The 23013-nt window shown below is 34.1% G+C and overlaps 1 protein-coding gene and 1 long non-coding RNA gene across 2 annotated transcripts in view; both read right to left on the reverse strand.

The window, feature by feature from the left end:
* Nucleotides 1-23013, reverse strand: part of LOC105214666 (paxillin homolog 1) — a 165271-nt gene that overhangs the window by 50545 nt on the left and 91713 nt on the right. The gene's annotated exons all lie outside the window — the stretch shown is intronic.
* Nucleotides 3185-23013, reverse strand: part of LOC128922085 (uncharacterized) — a 79013-nt gene continuing 59184 nt past the window's right edge. Inside the window, exon 3 of the long non-coding RNA XR_008471354.1 lies at nucleotides 3185-9462. This is a non-coding gene — a long non-coding RNA (uncharacterized LOC128922085). The remainder of the gene's footprint in view (nucleotides 9463-23013) is intronic.

Genomic DNA, 23013 nt, shown 5'->3' on the forward strand with positions numbered 1-23013 from the left:
GGTCATAAGACCATAAATAATATAGATTATTTACAATAAATTAATTACTATAAACTTATATTTTTTCTGTTGTCCAGGAAAAGTCGCTAATGAAATTCGAAAGTTGTTTCTCGTTGAATTTATATTCTTGGCGACCACCTTATCGAAACCAGATTTTTAGCCAAGTTCTTCGTACCGGCATAAGAAAATCATAAATCTCCTTAACTGTTCGAAAGCTGTTTATGGCTTATAAGACCCTATATCTGTGCGGGAAATAAATCAAGAACGCCTTTGAGAAGGGATAATACTCACATTCTTAACTTTTAGTTTGAGTTTTTACGACAATAAGAATACATTTCTAAACCATTCCGGATGGTCAGAAGTCCATGAGTTCTATGTGGTATAAAATTTGTTATTATAATATCGGTGACACCATCTGATTCTGAAGTATGAATATGGCGCTGAGGGGTATTGGTTATAAGTGATTACTTCTTTAACATGAAGCGAAGTTGGAAACATGATCTGACAAAAACTGTCCACTTTCTAATCCTTGATATAGAAGATTCCATAAGGTGATGTACCTCGTTTAGTAGATGGTTCTTCCGACTTAACAAACCATAATTTTGATAGTAATAGATAGAAATCAATTAAGTCAGCTGTTTCAATAATTCTAATCAACAAATAAAAGATGACGGACCCAGTTTTGCATCCGAAGTAACTATCCAGTAAATAACATCTCAAAGAGACTGAACTCAACTGGATTTTGAGATATAAATTAACTACTTACTAGTCTAGAAGTCTAACATCTTCAATTCGATAATTATTTTTTGTTTTGTGTGAGACGATATGTTTAGCGATGGTTTCTCAGGAGATTCTCCAACATTTGAGAATAGATGAAAGTTCTAATTATCTTAAAATTCTCAAATATATTAATAATGATTTCCTGGGGTCCCCGGCAACCATTATTGCTATAAGGTCACCCAAATTACACCGCCCTCTCACAAACAAATAACTGTAAATACATATGTACATATATTTCTCATTAAAGCGAATTACTGTTTACAGCATAGAATGCATGTTGATCAAACACTTCACACAAGAAGTTAATAAGAAGAGACCGACTTTAGAAAACTATAATTAAATCAAACTGTATATAGTGGCATACAACTAAATATAAACAAACAAACATACATACATACATACATACATGCATACATACATACATACATACATATGTATGTAAGAGAGCGCACACAAGTGTTTTGCACTAATTAGTGTATTTTTCAAGCGAGATGTCGGATGTCGGTTTTGATTTGATATGAATGCAGAGCAAAAATAATCATAAAAAAATCGCCTGCCAATTGTGGCAATAAGCAGCAGCAGCGGCGGCGGCCAACCGGTTGCATGAACAGTGAATGTTGCTGAACGCCGTGTCCGTGGACATTCACCGCCGTTGGCCGTTACTAACTACTCTAGTAGCCGACACTCTACAACTAACTTGACCGCAAGCACACAATTAATTAAGTTTCAACTGCTATCTTTCAATTAAAAACCAAATAGAATCACCATTATTAGTGCTGGTGGTGATTGTGACTGATACCCGAGTTGGTCACCATTACGTCGGGTAGGCAGGCAGTACAGCCAATGCCACCAATTTGCGAGCCGTGGAGCCGTTAATGTGCACCGATAAGCACCGATTGCAAAAGAAAGCGGCAATAACTCAAATGGACATGTGAACACCATGGACATACAGACAAGCATATATATACATACATATATAGAGATATACTTATGCACATATAAGTAGCGTACTAGCTGCGCCACGCCTAGCGCAATTTGCTTCGGTCACTTCCATATTTCCCTACATGTTGAACGACAGCTGGCCATAAGCGGCATTCGTATGCTACAAATATGCTTTGATTATGCCTCAGCATTCCAGTGATGCGCATTTATTTAATTATTAAGTAGCGCATATCCTGAAGCCACCCATACATAAGCACGTACGTTCGCTCTGTGTGTGTGTGTGTGAGTGAGTATGGTAGGCGAGTTCAAGGGAAATCGCATGATTATAGTGTCTTTAATATGTGTGTATGTGTTGTGCGCGGTGTCTTGAAGTGTCTGCAATTGCCGTTTGTTGCTGGTGTTAATAACGGTAGTATTTACATGGCACTTGAGGCGCGCATACCAACATACATACATACTCACATATATATTATTACAATTTTGCTCAAACCCCTCAAGTCACAAATCGCAAATCGCAAATCAATCAGTGCGATCGGTGCACCGGTTTTAATTATGATTTGTGTGCGCTCGGATTGATTAGTATTGCAACAGCACTGGTTGTTGTTGTTGCTGTTGTGCCAGTGCGCTGTCAATAAGCACGCCTGCGCCTTGCTTGTCCGCTACTACTGGTGGCCACATGCCATTCGCCTTATATCGACAGTCTCGAGAAAATTTTTAAGAGGTGCGGCCATGCCCATTTTGCGGCCGGACGAGCGCAGAAATTAGTTGTAATCGTCACCAATTAGTGCAGGCGATTTTCATTCGATAATCCATTTTTGTCATATCTCAAATATATACATTAGCGCATGCTGCTACTCCAATGAATTGCCGTGTAAAAAGTTAAAAATCACTTAATTACACTTAAAAGGATGTGCTTCATGTATGCATATGTACATATGTATGATATTTATATACATATATATTTGCATTTTGTTTTGAATTTCAAAAAGCTAAAGATGCATTAGGCAGTTAATTAGTAGAAAATGAGCGTAGACATAAGCGAACGCAAGCAAATTAAAAAACAATTTTCGATTCAGGCTATAATACAAATACAGTAGGCAAGTGTTTATTTAATTAGAATTTAATGTGACCACATGGGGTGTCGACTAGAATAGCTAACAAAGTCATCGCTTAAATTTAGAGATCACACGAAAAAAATCATAGAACAGCGAATGAAATCGTCTAGTTCATTAGCAAATATGAAAAAAAGAAAACAAAAGGCATCAATGTCTACTCCAAAATCTCAAATTTTTTACCTTAGATAAAATTTGTATTCAAGTACGAATACGGCTTGGTATTAGAGTGAATTTTTAAGTCGTAATAACTTCAAGTTCAACGAAACAATCACCTTACATACATATCTATTAACAATTGATAATGAAAAAAAAATAATTTTTTTTTTTTCGTTAACAAAACCTTTTTTCTCATAAGAAAACTATCATAGAAACAAAGCAAACACTTGAGAAACCTATAAGACTCCATAGTATTGGATTCCATACTTAAAACAGTCATATATTCCAGGAAAATGTAATATGTTGGGAACTAATGTGGGAACTCAACTAAGATGCAAAACATTCACACTGTAACCACGACAGATGAGTTTATAAATCCGAAACCAGCCAGATTATAATACGGTCGAGAACTATCAACATGGTATCATTTCACAAAACTTTTTGGAGAATGTTTTCTGTCGATACAACAAACAACAACTACTACAAAAACAACATTGGAAAGTAATAAGGGCAATTACGAGAAAGACTTCAAATGGAAAGTATAGAAAAAGGCAAAGAATGCAACTATACAGCCCCAAAAAACAAATAAAAGAAAATCGATTATCGCCCCCCAATTAACAACGGGGGGACAAATTTTTCGTATTCATCATCACTAACATAGATACTTCTCCTCTAAATCTATCAGGCTCAGTAAGAGAATGGTTAAAGACTCTTAAACATCAAGAACTTAAACTCATAAAATTAGGAATCTTTTATTTTATCCCCAATTCAAACATTTAGCGAATCAATACAATATATTCCTTTAAAATCCTTTCTAATGAAAATCCATATAATTGTCATAGTTTTATTAAACAGTGTTTGGTAATGTCTTGAGTTCATTACCCACATCGATAAAAAACAGAAAATATATATGGCAACCGATCATCTCTGGTGTGAATCTTCATTGAAACAAAAACGAAAATCTTAGTTAAAAACAAGAAATAACGTTAACTTCGGCTGTACCGGAGCTAATATACCCTTCATAGGTGCATTTCTTGTAGTAACTATGTGTTTAAGCAAATTTAAAGACGTAAGAAAAAGTAAGTAAAAAACAAGCCCTTGATTCCGATCGTTCAGTTTGTATGGCAGCTATATGCTATAGTGAACCGATCTGAACAATTTTTTCGGAGATTAAATTATTTCTATGAACAATAACTCACACCAAATTTCGTGAAGATATGTAGTAGAATGCGGAAGTTGTCCATACAAGCCCTTGATTCCGATCGTTCAGTTTGTATGGCAGCTATATGCTGTAGTGAACCGATCTGAACAATTTTTTCGGAGATTAAATTATTTCAATGAGCAATAACTCACACCAAATTTCGTGAAGATATGTAGTAGAATGCGGAAGTTTTCCATACAAGCCCTTGATTCCGATCGTTCAGTTTGTATGGCAGCTATATTATATAGTGGTCCGATATCGGCAGTTCCGACAAATGAGCAGCTTCTTGAAGAAAAAATAATATCTGCAAAATTTCAAAACGATATCTTAACAAGTAAGGAAGGGCTAAGTTCGGGTGCAACCGAACATTTTATACTCTCGCAATTTATATATTTAACTTTATTTATATTTTATAATACACAATTTGATCCACATATTCGTCATATATATTGTATAAAGTCCATTGAAAGTTGGAAACCATAATATTAGGTTAGAAGCACCGAGGTCCTGATGTTCGATTAATGGGGCCTTGAAAACCTATGGTCCGATTTCGGCGATTTTTAGAATGCGGCTGCCACACTATAAAGGTAGTACAGACGGACAGACAGACATTCGGATTTTAACTCGTCTCGTCACCCTGATCATTTTGATATATTTAACCCTATATCTAACTCGTTTAGTTTTATGACTCACAAACAACCGTTATGTGAACAAAACTATAATACTCTCTTAGCAACTTTTGTTGCGAGAGTATAAAAACTCGAATATCGTACCCCAATCAACAACGGATAACAATTTTTCGTCTTCATCGTCAACATCATCGATACATCGCAATCGAACATTCAGAATATCAGTAAGAAAGAGGGAGATATACATACCTATGTATGTAGTTTTATCCGGAAAGCATATAAGAAATAGAAGAGAGACGCTTAGTCATTAAAAATTCACAAAACTATAGATCCTTTATTTTATATCTCAACTCCAACATTTAGTGAATCACCACGAGTTAGTTCCCTGAAAAATTCTTTCTTACGAAAAAATATTTCGGTAATGTCTAGAGTTCATTGTCTACCCAATGTCTTAAAAAACAAGAAACCTTGATCTAACAATATATATGATTCAAGATGATCTCTGGTGTGAGTCTTCTCCAAACCAAAAAAAAAATAAAATCTTAGTTTGAAGCAAAAAGTTAAGGCCTCTACCCTTATGGAGGTGTATTAAAATCAGTAAGAGCATGCCCACCAGATTTAGCAAAGGAACTCTTCCGAAACCCTAGTGAAAACTAAGCACAGCTGAACACTGAATAACCAAATGAGAGATCACCTAAGATACACACCACAAACTACGCGAGAAACTCGTCCGAACCTATATGAAGTTTAAAAACCTTTTATAAATTGAAGCCTAAGTAGGAACTAATATATTTCCGAAGGAGTAAATTATATGCGCCGTGTCCTTGTCCACATTGCGGCAGGTTGCACGTTCTCAGGATTGTGGCAAACAGTTGCATATGTAATTACAAAAGTTATTGACTTTGCGGTTTCATTTGTGCAACGCGATGATGAAAATGCAGTTAAACGCATTTAAAAAGCAATCACAGTGCACAAATATATGCACGGCTGAGAGCATACGGAGTAATCATTACCATTATTTAAATATTAAATAATGAGAATTATGTGAAAAGAGAGCAAAGGTGCGCTGGTTGCCGAAAGTCCAACGGTGGTGACAGTGCATTTTTTCAAAGAAGAGTTCATAGTGGCGACAGTGAGGTATGGTGAGTGAGTGCATAAATATGCGCACAGCAATGCGGCACAGATTGCTGTGCATTCGATTTCAATGCGGCGGCGGCGGCATGAATCGCATTTGTTGCATGAACCGATTGCATGAACCATGTTTGTGTGGCATGCATTTAACGCAAGAATTATTATCAGCACTTTACACTGTATTTACTTCATTTTAATAAAATTTCATGTGATTTACACTGGAGGGAAGCGAGGCGAGATGTAGCGCGTAGTGAATTCGAGCGCGAATGCCGCAAAAAAAGTGTGCATTCAACATACAAACAACAATGTTGCAACATGAACGCAGAATGGACGCGCGGACGACCTCGGTGCCGGCGCTGGACGCTTTGCTGGGCACCTAGCAGCGGCTACAACCAAAGTGGGATAATGCGTGAGTTAAGGCTGAGGCAAGTGAGGATGATTGTTGGGGTCCTTCGAAATGCACAATTGCTCATTCGAATGGAAATTATTTACTTACAGTCGTGTTGCATGATGTTGATTTACAGTGTAGCCGACACTTGTGCAACATGCACACACACACACACATGTGTTTATTTGTATTTACATTTGCATAGCGGTGGTTGTGTGTGTGCGTGTATGCGGTTTATGCGTCAGTTTATTAATATCCTTTCATTCAGGTGCACTCGAGTGTACATTCTACCTTGTATGCATTTTATACTTGTTGTTGTTGTTTGCAATATTTTTTTTCGCATTTAAAGCAGCAGTAATTGTCATATGCCATGTGTTGTTGTTGTGCGCTTTGTTTGCTTTTGTAATTTTTTGCACATACACAATGTTTTTCTTATTATTAATTTTTATATATAATTTTTCGCAAATTTAATTTCACATTTGTTTGCTTATTTGTTTGCCATTTTTCGCTTCACATTTCGGCGCTGTTCGGTTGTTTTTCTCGCCATTCTATGTAAATGAGTCACATATTTGTAGGCGTCTGTGCCGGTTATGGCCGATTGCAGGCGTATAAACGCATTCACAGTTGTTTGTTGGTGTTGTTGTATGTTTGTTTGTTTGTATTTGCATGACCACAAGTGTTTAATAATTTCCACTTAACTAAGCGTAAAATCTGTTGTTTGCAAATGAAGCAAACCGAAATGTTGATTTCATTCGCATTTCACCTGATACATATGCACATAGACACAGTTCTACATACTTCCATGTGTAAGTGAAAATAGCAAACGGGAAAGTCAGAACATTATTTTATAAAAATATTGTATTATATACAAATTAGTTTTGTACTAAATTTCAGAAATGTGAATTTTCTAAAGCTAACCTAATGAATACTATCATCGAACTAGTACAAAAGCCACTTATCATCCCCATTTGAAATATTTTATACCGAAATCGAGTTGGAACGATAAGAAAGAAGCCTTAATGGATAGCGAAGCAGCTGAAGTATTGGCAAGTATGCCACCCATAGACATCCAGGGTGACGAATTCGCAAGATTAAGCGAATTATCAGAACCAACAGAAATAAGAAAGAGAGAAATAAGAGCACAACAATGTGGCAAAAGCGGTGGCAAACCTCAACCAAAGGACGGTGGACACACAGACTTATCCCTGACATTCATTCATGGATAAATAGACAGCATGACTTATCCCTGACATCCATTCATGGATAAATAGACAGCATGGGGACCTGAATTTCCATCTGACACAAATATTAAGTGGACATGGGTGCTTTAGAAGCTATCTCCATAAATTATATCACGACTCTGAACACGTATTTTTTCACTGCCCTCGATTTTTGAACGTAAGGGACAGGTTAGAAACTGCACTTGGTGGTAGTTTTTCGGTGGAAAACTTGACTGTCAGTCCGTGCCATAGAGGAGACTTAAGAATGTCTTGTCACTCCCACGAAGTAATACTTAATCTGGTGGTTCCGTGGGAGCGTCTTGAGTTGGGAGTAGGTTAGGTTTAGCGGATTAAAGTTCCGCACTCCGGCTTTCGATGTTTCCCCCTACTATACAAAAAAAAAAAAAAGTTCTACATACTTCCAGATGTAAGTAAAAATAGCAAAAAGTGGAGCCAGAGTATTTTGTTTATATACTGTATTATAATAATAAATTTTGTACTCAATTTAAGAAAATGTGAATTTTCTAAAGCTAACCTAACGAATACTATCATCGAACTAGTACAAAAGCCACCTGTCGTCACCATTTGAAACATTTGAAAAAAAATATACCGAAATCGAGTTGGAACGATAAGAAAGAAGCTTTAATGGATAAAAAATGCAAAAAATTCCTTTCCTATGACACCAAAAATATTAATTGTCTTACATTGTCTTTACCTATGTAAACTCATCGGCCTCAAAGCCAGAATAATGTTTTTGGAATGTACTTCATATCATTTATTTTTAAGTAGATAATCTACACATAACAGCAGATCCCAGTGATGGGCTGAAAATATTGATCCTATATAGTTAAAAAAGGTATTATGTTTCAAGATTTTTAGGTTAGATAAGGTTTGATACCAAAAAGTAGAAAATATGTGAGAAAACTTCATAGTTACTTTAATGAAGATGAGACATAAATATGTAAGAATTTTTACACCGTTCTCCAGGCTTAATAAGAAAATTGTTGGAATCCATTGATACAAAAAATACTATCATCTCGCTGGAAAGAGCCCTAGTATTCAAAGGATCTCTATTTTATCGGAAAATCACAAAATACAGAGAATAATGGAAAGATAAAAGAAGTCACTATAATGAAAATATGAAATCGTTGCTCTATTATATAATATCTGGCTAGCTTTACTCCAAAGTTCACTACGTCTGCAGCTTTAGATTGCAGTAGTAATAGATCGACATTATTTGGTAGTAAACTTCATAATCAGTTTTAATAAAATATCAGGAACTGTAGTTCTAGAGAAGTAGAAGAAGAAGTAGTAGAAATATTAGCAGGTCTAAAACATATTTCTAAAATAGTAATGTAAGAAACATTACTTTCACAAAGTGAATCCGTTGTTGCATGTATGAACGGCATTGCCTTGAAAAAAAAGAGCCAAAAATACAGGAATTCACTCGAAAATGAAAGGAGTCTTCGAAATTGTGCTTTCAATTTCATTAACTAAAAAATGTATATTGAACATGGCAGATCTCACTATAAAAAAAATTCTCTCAGAGAAAGAAGAACATAATTAGAAGATAATCAAGAAATCTAGACTAACAGAGGCTTACTATTTATAGTAAGTATTTTAATGAGAAGAATTATATTTATGCAATAGTGTTTAGAATAATAGACCTGATTTTGTTCTGAAATTTTCAACAGTTCGATAAAATCGTCACTCTTTTTCTGACTACTAGTGAATATATAACTTACCGCCAAAGCAGTTTCAACCATTTACAAATCTGAATTATATAGCTTTTTAGTTGTGAATAAAGTGTTCCCAATTGCTCTTAAGACTTACAACTTTTACATCAGATTTCTCAACCGCATAATGATATTGAGAGAATGAATATTGAATATTTGCTTACCTGTAAAGAGAAAAATTTAAAAAAAATTATTAGAAAATTAGTAAAAAAAATTGTTTAATTCATAGATTTCCAATTATAATATAAAACTAGTTTTGCTTAACTATAAGTACATATATACTTTGATTCCCCAAATAATATAGTAAATCTGAGCACCCATTTAGAATTCTCAAATTATGCACAATTGCGTTTTCGAAACATGACAATCAGTAAACTCACAACCGAATAATGCGCTGTAACACAAAAAGAGTCTAATTTGAAATTTCACAAAAGGGAATGCAAATTTTTACGGTGCTAATTGGCGAACATATTGACAAAAGAATGCACGAGGAGTTGTGTATGAATATTCAGTTGGTATTTCGGTGTTTCGTAATTACCGAGGCATTGTAGAATTGCTAATTGCGGCCATAATAATAATTGATCATTAAACAAAGTGACTGCAGTCAGTCGGTTAACAAACAAATAATCAACACTTTATCATATTATTGATGGCAATTGAAACACCTTTTGGGCCTTCATGAATAAATACATTGCAAAATGGTTGTCTATGTATGTGTAATAAGTGTCTTGGAACCAAATAGAATAAAATAATAATAATTTAGCACCTAATTATGTAAGTTATTATAAAATGATAAGAAATTACTGCAAAATAATTTGCGAATCTAACAGTTATTTAAGGAATTACGTATGTATGTGGTTTGCGTTGGCATTTCAACTTGTCCTTTAATTGAGTCAATTTGTTATATTAAGGCTTCCTAATTGACTTAATTAATGAAATTTTTGTATGTTATTATAATTACGTATGTAGTTTACGATGACATTACTTAAGAATATTATATGGTGTTTCAATTAGTCCCTAAAGTGAGTCAATTAGCTAATTGTTTACATTAACACTTGCTAATTGACTTAATTAAGGAAATTTTTGAATATTATTATAATTACGTATGTAGTTTGCGATGACATTACTTAGAATATTATATGGTGTTTCAATTAGTCCCTAAAGTGAGTCAATTAGCTAATTGTTTACATTAAGACTTGCTAATTGAGTTAATTAAGGAAATTTTTGAATATTATTATAATTACGTATGTAGTTTGCGATGACATTAATTAAGAATATTATATGGTGTTTCAATTAGTCCCTAAAGTGAGTCAATTACCTAATTGTTTACATTAAAACTTGCTAATTGACTCAGTTAAGGAAATTTTTGGACATTATTATTTTTCAAGTGTGATCTAGCCTATATGAGATTGCAAGCAAGAACGAAAGCGACAAAAAGTTGTGCTTTGCTTTGGACTTGTTACACTAGGAATTTATGGGAGGTGTATTGTCTTGATATATCTATAAAGTTTGATATAGTTACTAAAACAAGGCCATACACACACATGTACATACGTTTACAAACGACAGAATTTGTCGTGATAAACTAGCTGAGAATAGCAGTTATAATTGAATGAAATAGTCACAACTGAAAAGTAATTGGTAACCTTAAGACAGTTACAGTCAATTAAAAAATGAGAATATTCACCGCGTACGCCACAGTTTCGAGCAATTAAAAAGCCGAACAAATTCAATTGACTCATAATACTGAAGGGGAGGGTAAGAGTGCGAGAGGGGTTTGTACAATTACAGAGCATAATCGCAATTAAAATTAGTTCGCTGTAAGAAAGAACACACGCTGTGCTTATGTTATTAACGGTGATATTGAGATTATTATTGTTGTTTTTTTGCTCAAAACTTGCTGGCTTTCGAATATGCATGCGTATGTATATGAATGTTTATCGATTTATTTTATAGCGAAATCAATTTACTTGCAAATCAGCTTGGCAATAACTGCCAATTATTCAAATGTCAAACGTGCGCTGACCACAAACAACAAATCAGCGCTTGCTTGAACAAAAAAACCATAAATAATATGAAAACAGTGCGAAATGAGTTTTTAATTAAAATTTAATTTCCACATTTCATGTATGCAAGTGTTTACTTAGTTATTTTAATAATTAATTTTTTTTCCATTTTTTTCACCATTCACAGTTTTTATGGTTTCTTGCGATTTGCACCACATGATTTCGCTTGGAATTTGTGCTTTAGCATCATTAAGCGGAGAGACAGAGGAAGTGAAAAAAGCGAACGCGCCGACACAAACTGCTGGTGCAAATGAGATGAAAACCAAATCAGACAAACATAACATAATTGGAAAGCAACAACAACATAAGGGCGATCGCATAAAAAAATCAGCGCAAAATAAAGAACAACAACAACAACAGTAACAAATAATTGTGAAGAAATCTGTGGGCAACGCGCAACATGACTCAATTTATTTTTAAATGCCAATTAAGCGCACTTTAACTCGAAATGACAAACAGTTGGGGGGCGCATAATGCAGAGGCAAACAAAAACCAACAAACATACAAAGAATTACTTACATACATATACATAGGGGTCCAAACATACATTAACGACGGCAAATCAGAGTGACCACTTAAAGCGATCGACTGACTGACCTGCCAGCCAATCAGCCAGCCGAACGAACGACCAGCAAACCGAGAGAGACGACGACGAAAAAAAATCAGTTGTCTTCCAACGAGTCTCAAAACATTTTTCGCGCCGAATGATCGAGGGATTGTCGGTCCATACACACATATATACACAGGGGTCTTCGTACGAGGCCTGACGGAAAGTTAGTGGATAGTAAAGTGATTGCCTTAATTCAAATTTACGCAACATATGGACAAATGTGAGCGGACAACAAAGCATTAAAAGCCGTATAGGAAATATACAGAAGGAATATGCATAAAAAGAATTAAAGACGAAGTGAAAGAGCAACAGCAAAAGCGAATGAAACGAAATCAGTAATAGTAAACGATAATTAAAAGGACATTTTTAATTGCACGACTTTTATGTGACTTGACAGTTTAATTAGACTGACAGCGCCAATCAGTAAGCGACATGAGTGGGCAGTGGACACTTGGTCTTGGATCGCTGTGCGGCTGAGATCTAAGGAAAAACGCCACACATTGCTGTGGCTATTTATAGTATAGTAAACCGTGTAATCTATTTGGTGGCAGTTATAAATAAAAGAGGTTATGACGCGAATATGTATAGCAGAATTGCAACTGACAAGATCAGATGATGACGTCCGTATGGAAATATGACAAAATTAAAAAAAAAAAAATTACAAAAAAGTTCTCGAATGAGTGTAAATATTAAAATGGCTAATAGTAAAATCGGCAAAAGTGAGATATCATGCAAAGATTCTTCAATTCATGGATGAGATCACATTGAGGCAATATCACATCAACAATTGTGATACGATCAGTAAGATTATGTATGATCACGTTAATAGTTATAATCAGATTATTTCCTATACACAAATTACAATTGAAATGTATGAAGATCACTTTTTATTATACGCATCGGATCAGATCAGATCACATCATTGCTAAGGTCTGACAATTCAGCTCATAATATATCTGTTAGGGCCAGATCAGATATTTTCATAATAGTTGAATAATATTTTTATATGCAATTTAGCAAAGAAAGCTTGGCAAAGACGGCTCAAACAATCCAAAAAAAAGGATCACCCGGTTAAGGGGTTAGGAGTAGTCAGGATTTTCAAAAAATCAATTTCATTTTTTAGTGTCTCTGACTACCCCCAACACCTTAAGCGAGTTAAGAAAAAACCCCTATAAATTCAGATCGGTTGAAAATGAGATGAAGTGTTCAAATTGATCAGTTAATACTCGAGGTAATCAGTTCACATGATACCGTTAGTTCATACAAAAGTATTTGGAGAATGTGACTTTCTTGGTATGAAACGATGATATGGAAAAGGTCATGAGAAAGATAAATGATATGGTCTACAAAAAATCCGTTCAATTTACTGAGGGCATATAAAATCAAATGGATTAATAAGATAACAAGTGAAAGGATTGCTTGGATGGGGTCATATTAGGTAAGTACAAGTGAAATTATGTTGGTTAAAGCAGATGTCATCTCAGAACAGATGAGTTTCAGTGCAATTTCAAGAAATGACATAAAATCGTATTAGTTATTTACAATTGAGATCAGTTGAAGACAATTAAGAACCATTCCAGTAAGATTAAAATAAGAAGAAAAATTTGCTGATTACTTAATTATAAAAAAAAATAAATAATCACATCAGATTAAGAACACTTGAGATCAGATCAGATTTGATCGACATCATAGGTATGATCACAAATACTGAAACCAGATATGACTCCATAAATAGATAATAAACGGATAAAGTAAGAACAAAACTAACATGTTGGCGTAAAAAAACGAAAAATAAAGGGAAAGAAAAATGGAAAGACCTTAAGTAATCAAGGAATAATAGAAAAGTCTGTCTGTATTCAAAACTTTTCCACGGAAAGACCCCGATTGTATAAAATATTATTAAAATACATCACCTAACAGCCAATTACTCTAGTTAATAACATATTAACTACTACTGGATAAGCCAAGACAACGCGATTAGACAACTTAATTTAGCACGCAATTTAAAGAAACAGTGAAGAACTAATTTTACATAAGTGCAGCACATAAAAGAATATTACCACTTCGTTATAATTTTCAGTGGCTAACGAATCAATTAACCTAAACAAATAATTGTGAGAAGAAGAAAATAAAGATAAACTGATCGCTCTAATTTTATGACATTATTATGCGCCTAATGATCCACTTCCCACAATGTTTACATGTTTATGTTTCCGCACCCCTTCGGTGCACAAACAGCTTAAAAGCATGTCGAGCTTTCATTTGGATTCTTTTTTTCCCTCCTAACGTATCTTCTGCATTATTATGCTGCGGCTTAATTGTCACACTCTGCCAACAACAACAAGAGCGGGTAAACCAAATAAGGCGTTCACTCATTGGCTACATACGAAAAACGTTTAGAAATAACAATCACACATAATTGGCAAGTAAAGTGAACACGATGTTGCACAGTGGCATACACTTTCAGCGGTGTGAGCAAACCACAAGCGCAACCTTAAAACTCAAAACTTCACTCAAGCTCCGCTTTAGCTGCTGCTTCTTCTTCTTCTTCGCAACCCAAGCCAACCGCAATTGCAGCCTCATTCTCATTCTCAACTTTCAACACCGCTGTGCCGCAATCTGTGGCACATATGCCGTACATACAAGCGCACACTTGCATACTCATATGTATGTATAGTGTTTCCTGCCTTGGCACATTTACTCTATTTATTAGCCGACCTCATACACTTATGGATTACCTCTTCTTCTTGCTTTTGTCTGCATTTTCAGTTTTATTTCTCAGTGTTGCTCGGTGTTGTTGTTGTTGGATCTGCTGTTGGCAGCATTCTTTTGGCTCCAATCAATTGCTGCGCTTCGACTTTGGCTACTGTGTTACTTAATTGTTTTTGTATCTACATATGGTAGAAGTTGTGCAAGGGAACCCTTTTGCTTTGTTATTTATGTATTTTAATTGGTTGTTTATTTAGTTGGTCTCCTCATTTGACCGTAATTGCAATTTGCAACATATACTTATTTTGTAGTAAGCAAGATATTTGACTTTGAGCATAACAACGAGTTGGCAGAATTTGATGGTGAAGTGGACGTTGAGTAAATTTTCAGAAAAAATTGGGAGTGATGACCAAAAATTGTATGTATGTATAAGTATAAAATGATACTATATCTCAAATTATTTTTTTGTAAATCAGGTTGCCATATTTTAGAAATTTTATGATTTGTTCCCTATATAATAAAATTTTGAACTTTGTATTTCTATCTCTAGTTTCTCAAATACCTTTCAATTGATGGCAACATTATTATATAGAATAAATTCTGCTCGTATATATATTTTCAACAAGTGGCAACTCTTCTCAAAAATATTTTCGCCATGAAAAATTTTATAAACCAGTTCCGGTTAAAGTCTATGCTATAACATCTCAATTTCAACTTTTTTATTAAAATTTATAAAGAGGTGGCAACCCTCCAAAAATAATTTAAAATTTTTAACTTTCTTTAACATCTATATTTGTGCAATTATTTATCTGATGCGTCTTTTTAACTTAAAAATAAATGTAAGAACTATATATGTGGCAACCTTATAACAATTTTCTGGTTTAAATAATTTTTACGAAATCTACTGTGAGTTTTATTACAAATATTTTTCAACCTAGCTAAACAATAAATTTAGTATCTTATCTTCACATCTTCTTTAAACCACATTTTAGAAAAAACAAGTAAGGAAGGGCTAAGTTCGGGTGTAACCGAACATTTTATACTCTCGCAATTTATTTATTTAACTTTATTTATATTTTATAATATACAATTTTACCCACATATTCGTCATATATATTGTATAACGCCCATTGAAAGTTGGAAACCATAATATTAGCACCGAGGTCCTCGTGTTCGATATATGGGGCCTTAAAAACCTATGGTCCGATTTCGGCGATTTTTAGAATGGGACTGCCACACTATTAACATAGTATTTGTGCAAAGTTCTGCACCGATATCTTCACTAGTACTTACTTTATATATTGTAAAGTAAACGATTCAGATTGTCTTCAAAGTTCTGGTATATAGGAAGTAGGCGTGGTTGTGAAGCGATTTGGCCTATTTTCACAACATATCATTGGGATGTAAGGAAACTATTACAAACCAAGTTTTATTGAAATCGGTCGAGTAGTTCCTGAGATATGGTTTTTGACGCATAAGTGGGCGACGCCACGCCCATTTTCCATTTTGTAAAAAAAATCTCAGTGCAGCTTTCATCTGCCATTTCTTAAGTGAAATTTAGTGTTTCTGACGTTTTTCGTTATTGAGTTAACCCACTTTTAGTAATTTTCAACCTAACTTTTGTATGGGAGGTGGGCGTGGTTATGATCCGATTTCTTTCATTTTTGGACTGTAATAGGAAGTGGCTAAAAAAACGACGGCAGAAAGTTTGGTTTATATAGCTCTATTGGTTTGCGAGATATGGACCAAAAACTTAGTAGGGGGCGGGGCCACGCCCACTTCCCCAAAAAAATTACATCCAAATATGCCCCTTCATAGTACGATCCTTCATACCAAATTTTATTTCCATAGCTTTATTTATGGCTTAGTTATGACACTTTATGTGTTTTCGGTTTTCGCCATTTTGTTGGCGTGGCAGTGGTCCGATTTTGCTCATTTTCGAAAGCAACCTTCCTATGGTGCCAAGAAATAAGTGTGCCAAGTTTCATCAAGATATCTTAATTTTTACTCAAGTTACAGCTTGCACATTCGGATTTGAACTCCACTCTTCACCCTGATCACTTTGGTATATATGTATAACCCTATATCTAACTCGTTTAGTTTTGGGTGTTACAAACAACCGTTATGTGAACAAAACTATAATACTCTCTTTAGCAACATTTGTTGCGAGAGTATAAAAAAACGGATCTTACATAGTTCTACTATCGTATCTCGTCTGAGCCGAATTTCGACAGTATCTACGAAACCTATCAAACAAGTTTTTCTGGAACTTTTCTTTTGTGGAAATCTTTATTAATTTATTTACACTTTTTGTCAATAATTGGTTTCTCATAATTTTCTTTTCATTTATCATTTTATTTTCTCTCATTAGTCTCTTCCTTCTATTTGTTATGATCCATGATCTTCCATAGCAACAACATGGGATTGCAACAACATTTCCCGAAGTTGTTAATTAAGTAAAAGAATTATGTTGCATGAGCGTCAAATAGCAAGAGAAGAAATTACAAGGAATTGCATGCATTTTTTACATGCATTACTACAGGCAAGAGCAGAAAAATTGCAACGGCCAACAGCTTTTGCACAAAACCACTGCGGCAAAGCTAAAAACCACCTTATTATACTCGGCTAATGACTAAGCTGAGCCCTTTAGTACATACCAATTCCCACTTCTCTGCTCTTCTATCCTACACCTCCTCATTATCTCATACGATTGCGCCTTAACTTCTCCAGTTTGTGACATAAAATTGCTCATTATCACATATTTTACTTTATGACGGTTTTTACATTGTTGTAATGCATTGTTATTGTAATGACACAGCCCTTTTACTTTAGCTGTTGTTGCATTTTTGTAATCCCCATTGGCGGTGCTATTATTGCTGTTGTTCAACTTGTCAGCGGACATCATTAAAATACCTCAATTGTCGCCCATACTTTTGCGAACGCATTATTGCGATAATTCATTGTTGCATATATGCTCTTTTGCTCTTTTAATTGATTCTTCGAGAATGTTTCTTTAAACCTGTTTTGAGGTTATGTTGGTTTCAGCAGTGAAGCTAGAAACTTTCTTAATGAGTAAATTACTCGTCCAAATGAGGTTAGGAGATGTATATTTATAAGAAATAAAGATGTTACCGCCTCTCTGGATCATTTCATTTATAAAGTTTAACCTTCGTATCCCAAAATATTGATCCTAAAGGCACCATAAATAATTTCAAAAGATCATCAAAGATAAGTTAACACGATCAATAAAGCTTAACATCAAATAGATTTAGTTCCTAAAAGGTCACTTAGGATATTGAAATGAATATCGACTTATCACTGCTTTAAGATAAGATTAGTGGATAATAAAGGCTCTAGATCTTTAAAAGGTGTAACGCATTCGGCTACAGTAGTATACCCTTTAAGTGATCATCATTAATGAATATCGAATAATCTAAAAGGTATGAATTTTTTTAGCAAATTTGTACTTAAATCATGACAGTGTCAAAAAAATATTTACTCCAGCCTCTTAATCCTAAAAATAAAACTTAGAAACAAGCTCCAGAGATAACCCATCACACCACATTTAATATACATATCATAAAATATCTTTCCATATCTAATCTCAATTAATCTCCTTTCAGCTGTACCACTCTTTATCAAATCACATCACATCTCATCTCATCACACTACCCACATGATATACTCAGCACTAATCTAATCTAAAACCTTAATTTAATCTCAAAACAAAGAAACTACCGTTAAATAAATAAAGATATGTGAATTGTATTTATCAAGATATAGCAATATTTAAACCAGGTTAAACTTTGAATAAAAATATATTTATATTAACTTCGTCCCTCCGGTAATTTTTGCACCACCTAAAAACCTACATATAATTAGGTACATATAAATAACCTCACTTTTTTGCTACAGTTATCAACATTACGGTAGTTTTTGTTTTTTTGTTGTTTTTTCGTGACGTCTTTCACAACATGTTAATTAACGCAATTACGGTTCTTTAACAATTTCCGTTCGACCATTTTAAGTACTTGCACTTGTTAACTTGTGCTCGTTTAATTGATACTTGTTACCAGTGCAATTTTTTCAAGTTATTTAGTATGCTCATATGTATATATGTAGATACTTAGTTGCCGCTGACTTGCGCCTTTTTGTTGCTGATAATCATTAAAACAAAAACCAAACAGTGTTTAACAATGTTTTACGTAATTAACTACATTTTTAGAGCGAAGTACATTGGACATTCAATTCATAAGTGAGTTTAGTACCGGCGAGTGGGAAATGTTGTATGGGCAGCATATATTTGAGTAAGCAGATATATTTAGATATAGTAGTAGCAGTGTATATATAGGAGAGTGCAATGTTTTACTATGCTTTTTAGAATTTTAAGTTTTCAGCGCTTATTCAGCTTAAGGGAATGGTAGCTGAATATAGCTTAATATTGACTTCTTGATAGTTTTGCAAAAAATATATCAATATTTTATACTCGATAAGAGAATCTTATATATTCTATTACTGTTCAAATTCAAAAATTTCTTCGGACGAATCTATGCTTCAAGTAGTCGGGTGTCTATCTAGATTTTTTTTATGGAAACAGTTTGTATGGACATTCGTTTGATCTTCACTAGTCTATAGATCATAATTAAATACTTTCGAAATTGCTTATAAAATAGAATAAACTCCTTAAACAGGTTATAAACCAGACCCGTATTTATATTCATCAAAAACTATCAGCACGCAGAATTTTTCTTAAAATTTTTTGGGGAATATGTCCAACTATACCAAAGCAACAACCACAGAATCTAAAACTCATCTATAGAGCACTAGAGTCCATATTTTTCCAGATCATTATAATGAGACAGACTGGAAAATCAATTAAAGAAAAAATTTATTATTAAAATAGTGTGCTAGGTCAATACATATATCTATAGGGGGATTGCCGATCAAATGATAAAGGTATCTGGAAAAACAAGGTCTCTCTTCATATTATTATATTATACGATAGCGATACAAAAGAAACACAAAAAAAGCAATTTAATTGTTTGCTACCGAGTATCCAGAGAATCAGAAGACCTTCCTTTGGCATATATACTCGTATCGTAGCAGTAAACTAGGCTGTTCAGCTTCTCAGAAGGACCAATATAATTGTGAAAACTGAATTGTTAAGACAAACGACGTTTAAAGAAAAATATACAAAACACCCAAAGACCCCAAAGTCTTCCAAAAAAAATACCAAGATTTCTGAAAATAAAAAACTACGTGTTTTTTATTCGTTCTTGAATTCTCGTTACTTGAATTCTCTTCAAATCTCTAAAAGACGAGCACGAGAGAAATAATTATGAAAGGAAGTATACTAATAAGTAAGAAAACAATGAATACGAGTATTAAAAATCGATTTCGAAGCAATAAATTAAAATTATGAGTGTTTCGATCACACATACCCTACACGGTTCTATTTAAAATCGTATTAGTTGTGAAAGTCTAAATTATGTGGCATGACAATTGAATATTATATACCTCGAGGAGAGTGTATGTATTAGAAACATAAGACGCCAAGCGAAGCACGCCCACACAGAAGCCGAAAATAAGCATATGAAACTGCTTAAGGGAAAAATAATAATCCTTACTAAAAATTCGAAAATTCTTGTACGCACATAATTTGGGAATTTTCATTACAACAACAACAGTAATAAGCAATAATTTATCTAGCATAAAGCATAAAATACAAATTTGAAATGAAACAAAAGCAAAACGTGAGAGGCGTGTAAGCGCATAGCTACCCCTAGTAAGGTATTTAAACACACAAAAATACATACCTGCATAACACATTTGTCGAAAACACACACTGCAAGCGTATGTTACGGATTAAATTAGAGAAAAAATAAAGACTGTGAAAGGCAGCATTGTGTTAGATTTTAGATTTAGTATCGTGATTATGACTTAACACGTAGCTATTTAAAAACAGTGAAGAATAGAAAGCAAAGTATGTACATATATAAGTAGAAACAGCAGCAGCGCCAGCAAACAATGCAGAGTTAAATAAAGAAAACAAAATCAGCCACTTATCTATAACTTATTTAAGAAATATGTCATTTGCATATATGCGCGTGTCACGTTGCCTTTTAACCCTTCACTTATGTACTTACTCGAGATTCAGTAAATTGCCTGCAGCAAAAGCATTTTCCACACAAAAACTGTCACTTGCGCTGTCATATAAATACACTTGTGTGTGAAAATATACAGAGAGAAACATACATATATCCCTTCTGAAGTTAAATATATTTTTCTTCTCTGCCACTCAGCCCACCATTAAGTGCTTTTATATTTAATTTTTGCATGCCTTTGTTGTGACTTAATTGTGTGTAAATATTTTATAGCATTTCAAAACTGTCAACATCAGTGCAATTGTCAAGTACATTTAGACAATGATTCCATCACACATACACACACTCAAATTTTGACACACAAAGTGCCTGTCACTTTTAGTTGAAGTTTCTTTTTAGTGCAAGACGTCACCGATTTTTAATTGAATTATTCCACTAAGTGTATTTACCCTTTCAAGCTCACATGAATTTGTGCGAGAATTAAAAGAGAAAATACTTTCATTTATTGTTGAATTATGTCCGCGATAGTACTTCGTGAAATTATAGACGAAGTGTCCGTTATTAAGAAAGTCCTGACCGGTCCCACGGCAGTAGAACCAGAACGGACCACAGTGCTCCTACTACTTTCTCTATTATTTTCTCGTAATTTATTGTTGAGAAATTAATCCGAAGTCCTGTTAATTTAGCCAGTTCGATATAATGGGCCTAAAGGTGTTGAAACATTTTCTCGAATATATTTAGATCTGGAAGGTTATCACTTTATATAGCCTAAAAAACCATAATCATATATTTTATACGACTCTTTCAGTTTAAGCATAGAATAGCCAGAGAAAGACGCCCGAAGACCTTTCTTTGTCATATATACTTGTATAATAGCACTCAATCCAGCGTCCAGAACTAGGACTGATATAGTTTCAAAGGCTCTACTGGTAAGACTCTGCTGACGTGCCAATAACCATTAAAGCTAAATATAGCAGTTAGATTCTCAAAACTTGAACTTAAAACTTGAATACTTCGAGGATAAACGAAGATTTCTGATACTAAGAAAGTTCGTCTTCTTTACTCTTCTTTATATTATCATTCTCAAGACTTTACTGCTGACAAAACTTTCTTAGAAATCCACTACAAAAATATTCATCAAATCTGTAAAGTGCTCTATGTCGAACAAATTATTTAAGACCGACTTGAGTACAGTTTTAGGCTTAACCAACATTTTATAATGAATTCTGATTTAAGTAGTACTAAATAAAAGTATAAAATTTCGAAAAAAAATTTCTCAAAGAATGAAGAAAGCAACTAATGCCAACATTGACATGCGGCAAATCTTCGGAAGCGAGGCAGACCTACCTACATATATGAAAGGCCAAGAGCACACATCCACCTGTATATAAGTGCATTTCACATCAACTTGACATATTGACAACGAATGTGACAGTTGATGTGACAGTTAGTGTTGATGTTGTGGTCAAGCAGCTTGTATTTTAGTTCAATGGCAGCCCGTTGCGGTAGCGTGTGAATTGATCGATGAAGCGTGAAAAGCACGATAAGAATTGCGCGTATATTTTGTGTCGTTGCTATATTTAAGTGATTTCCATGTGAAATCTATATTAACTAAAGCATATTATGTAAGGATAGATAATACTTTAGCAATGTATGTAGGAGAGATGAATTTTGAGACTCTATTGATGAGAAAATATGTAATAGATAGTAGAGAATACAAATACTAAGCCACACTTTAGTAGAATGCTGTTAGTGGAACTCGATTCTAATGAGAATATCGTAGTAACAGTTAAAGTGCTACAGAACGAGGAAAACTGAGAACTGAAAGACATTTTTAAAATCTAAAACAAGATCAATAGTTAGGTTCTTGATTAAAACTTGAAGAATCTATTTTGGAAGGATTTGAAATAATGACTTTCTACCAGACCAGAACCAGTCTGTGAAATAAAATATCTCTACCTTCTCACCAATCAATAACAAGGACGATATTTCATCTCAAAGGCAGATCTAGTTAGGATATCATAAGAAGTCGTACACCATTGTGGGAGGGTAGATGAATTGATTAGGTTAGAATGTTGATTCTTGCATTGTACGGGTCGTGGGTCTACACTGTATCTGTACCAAACATATTATTTAAGTTCTCAATTGTCCGTACAGGAATTAAGCAAGGCTTAAACAGGTAAAATGTCTAGGTAAAAATCGGAAGAATATACATTTAAGACATCC

Source organism: Zeugodacus cucurbitae, chromosome 5, assembly GCF_028554725.1.
Source record: "Zeugodacus cucurbitae isolate PBARC_wt_2022May chromosome 5, idZeuCucr1.2, whole genome shotgun sequence".
Taxonomy (NCBI): Eukaryota; Metazoa; Arthropoda; class Insecta; order Diptera; family Tephritidae; genus Zeugodacus; species Zeugodacus cucurbitae.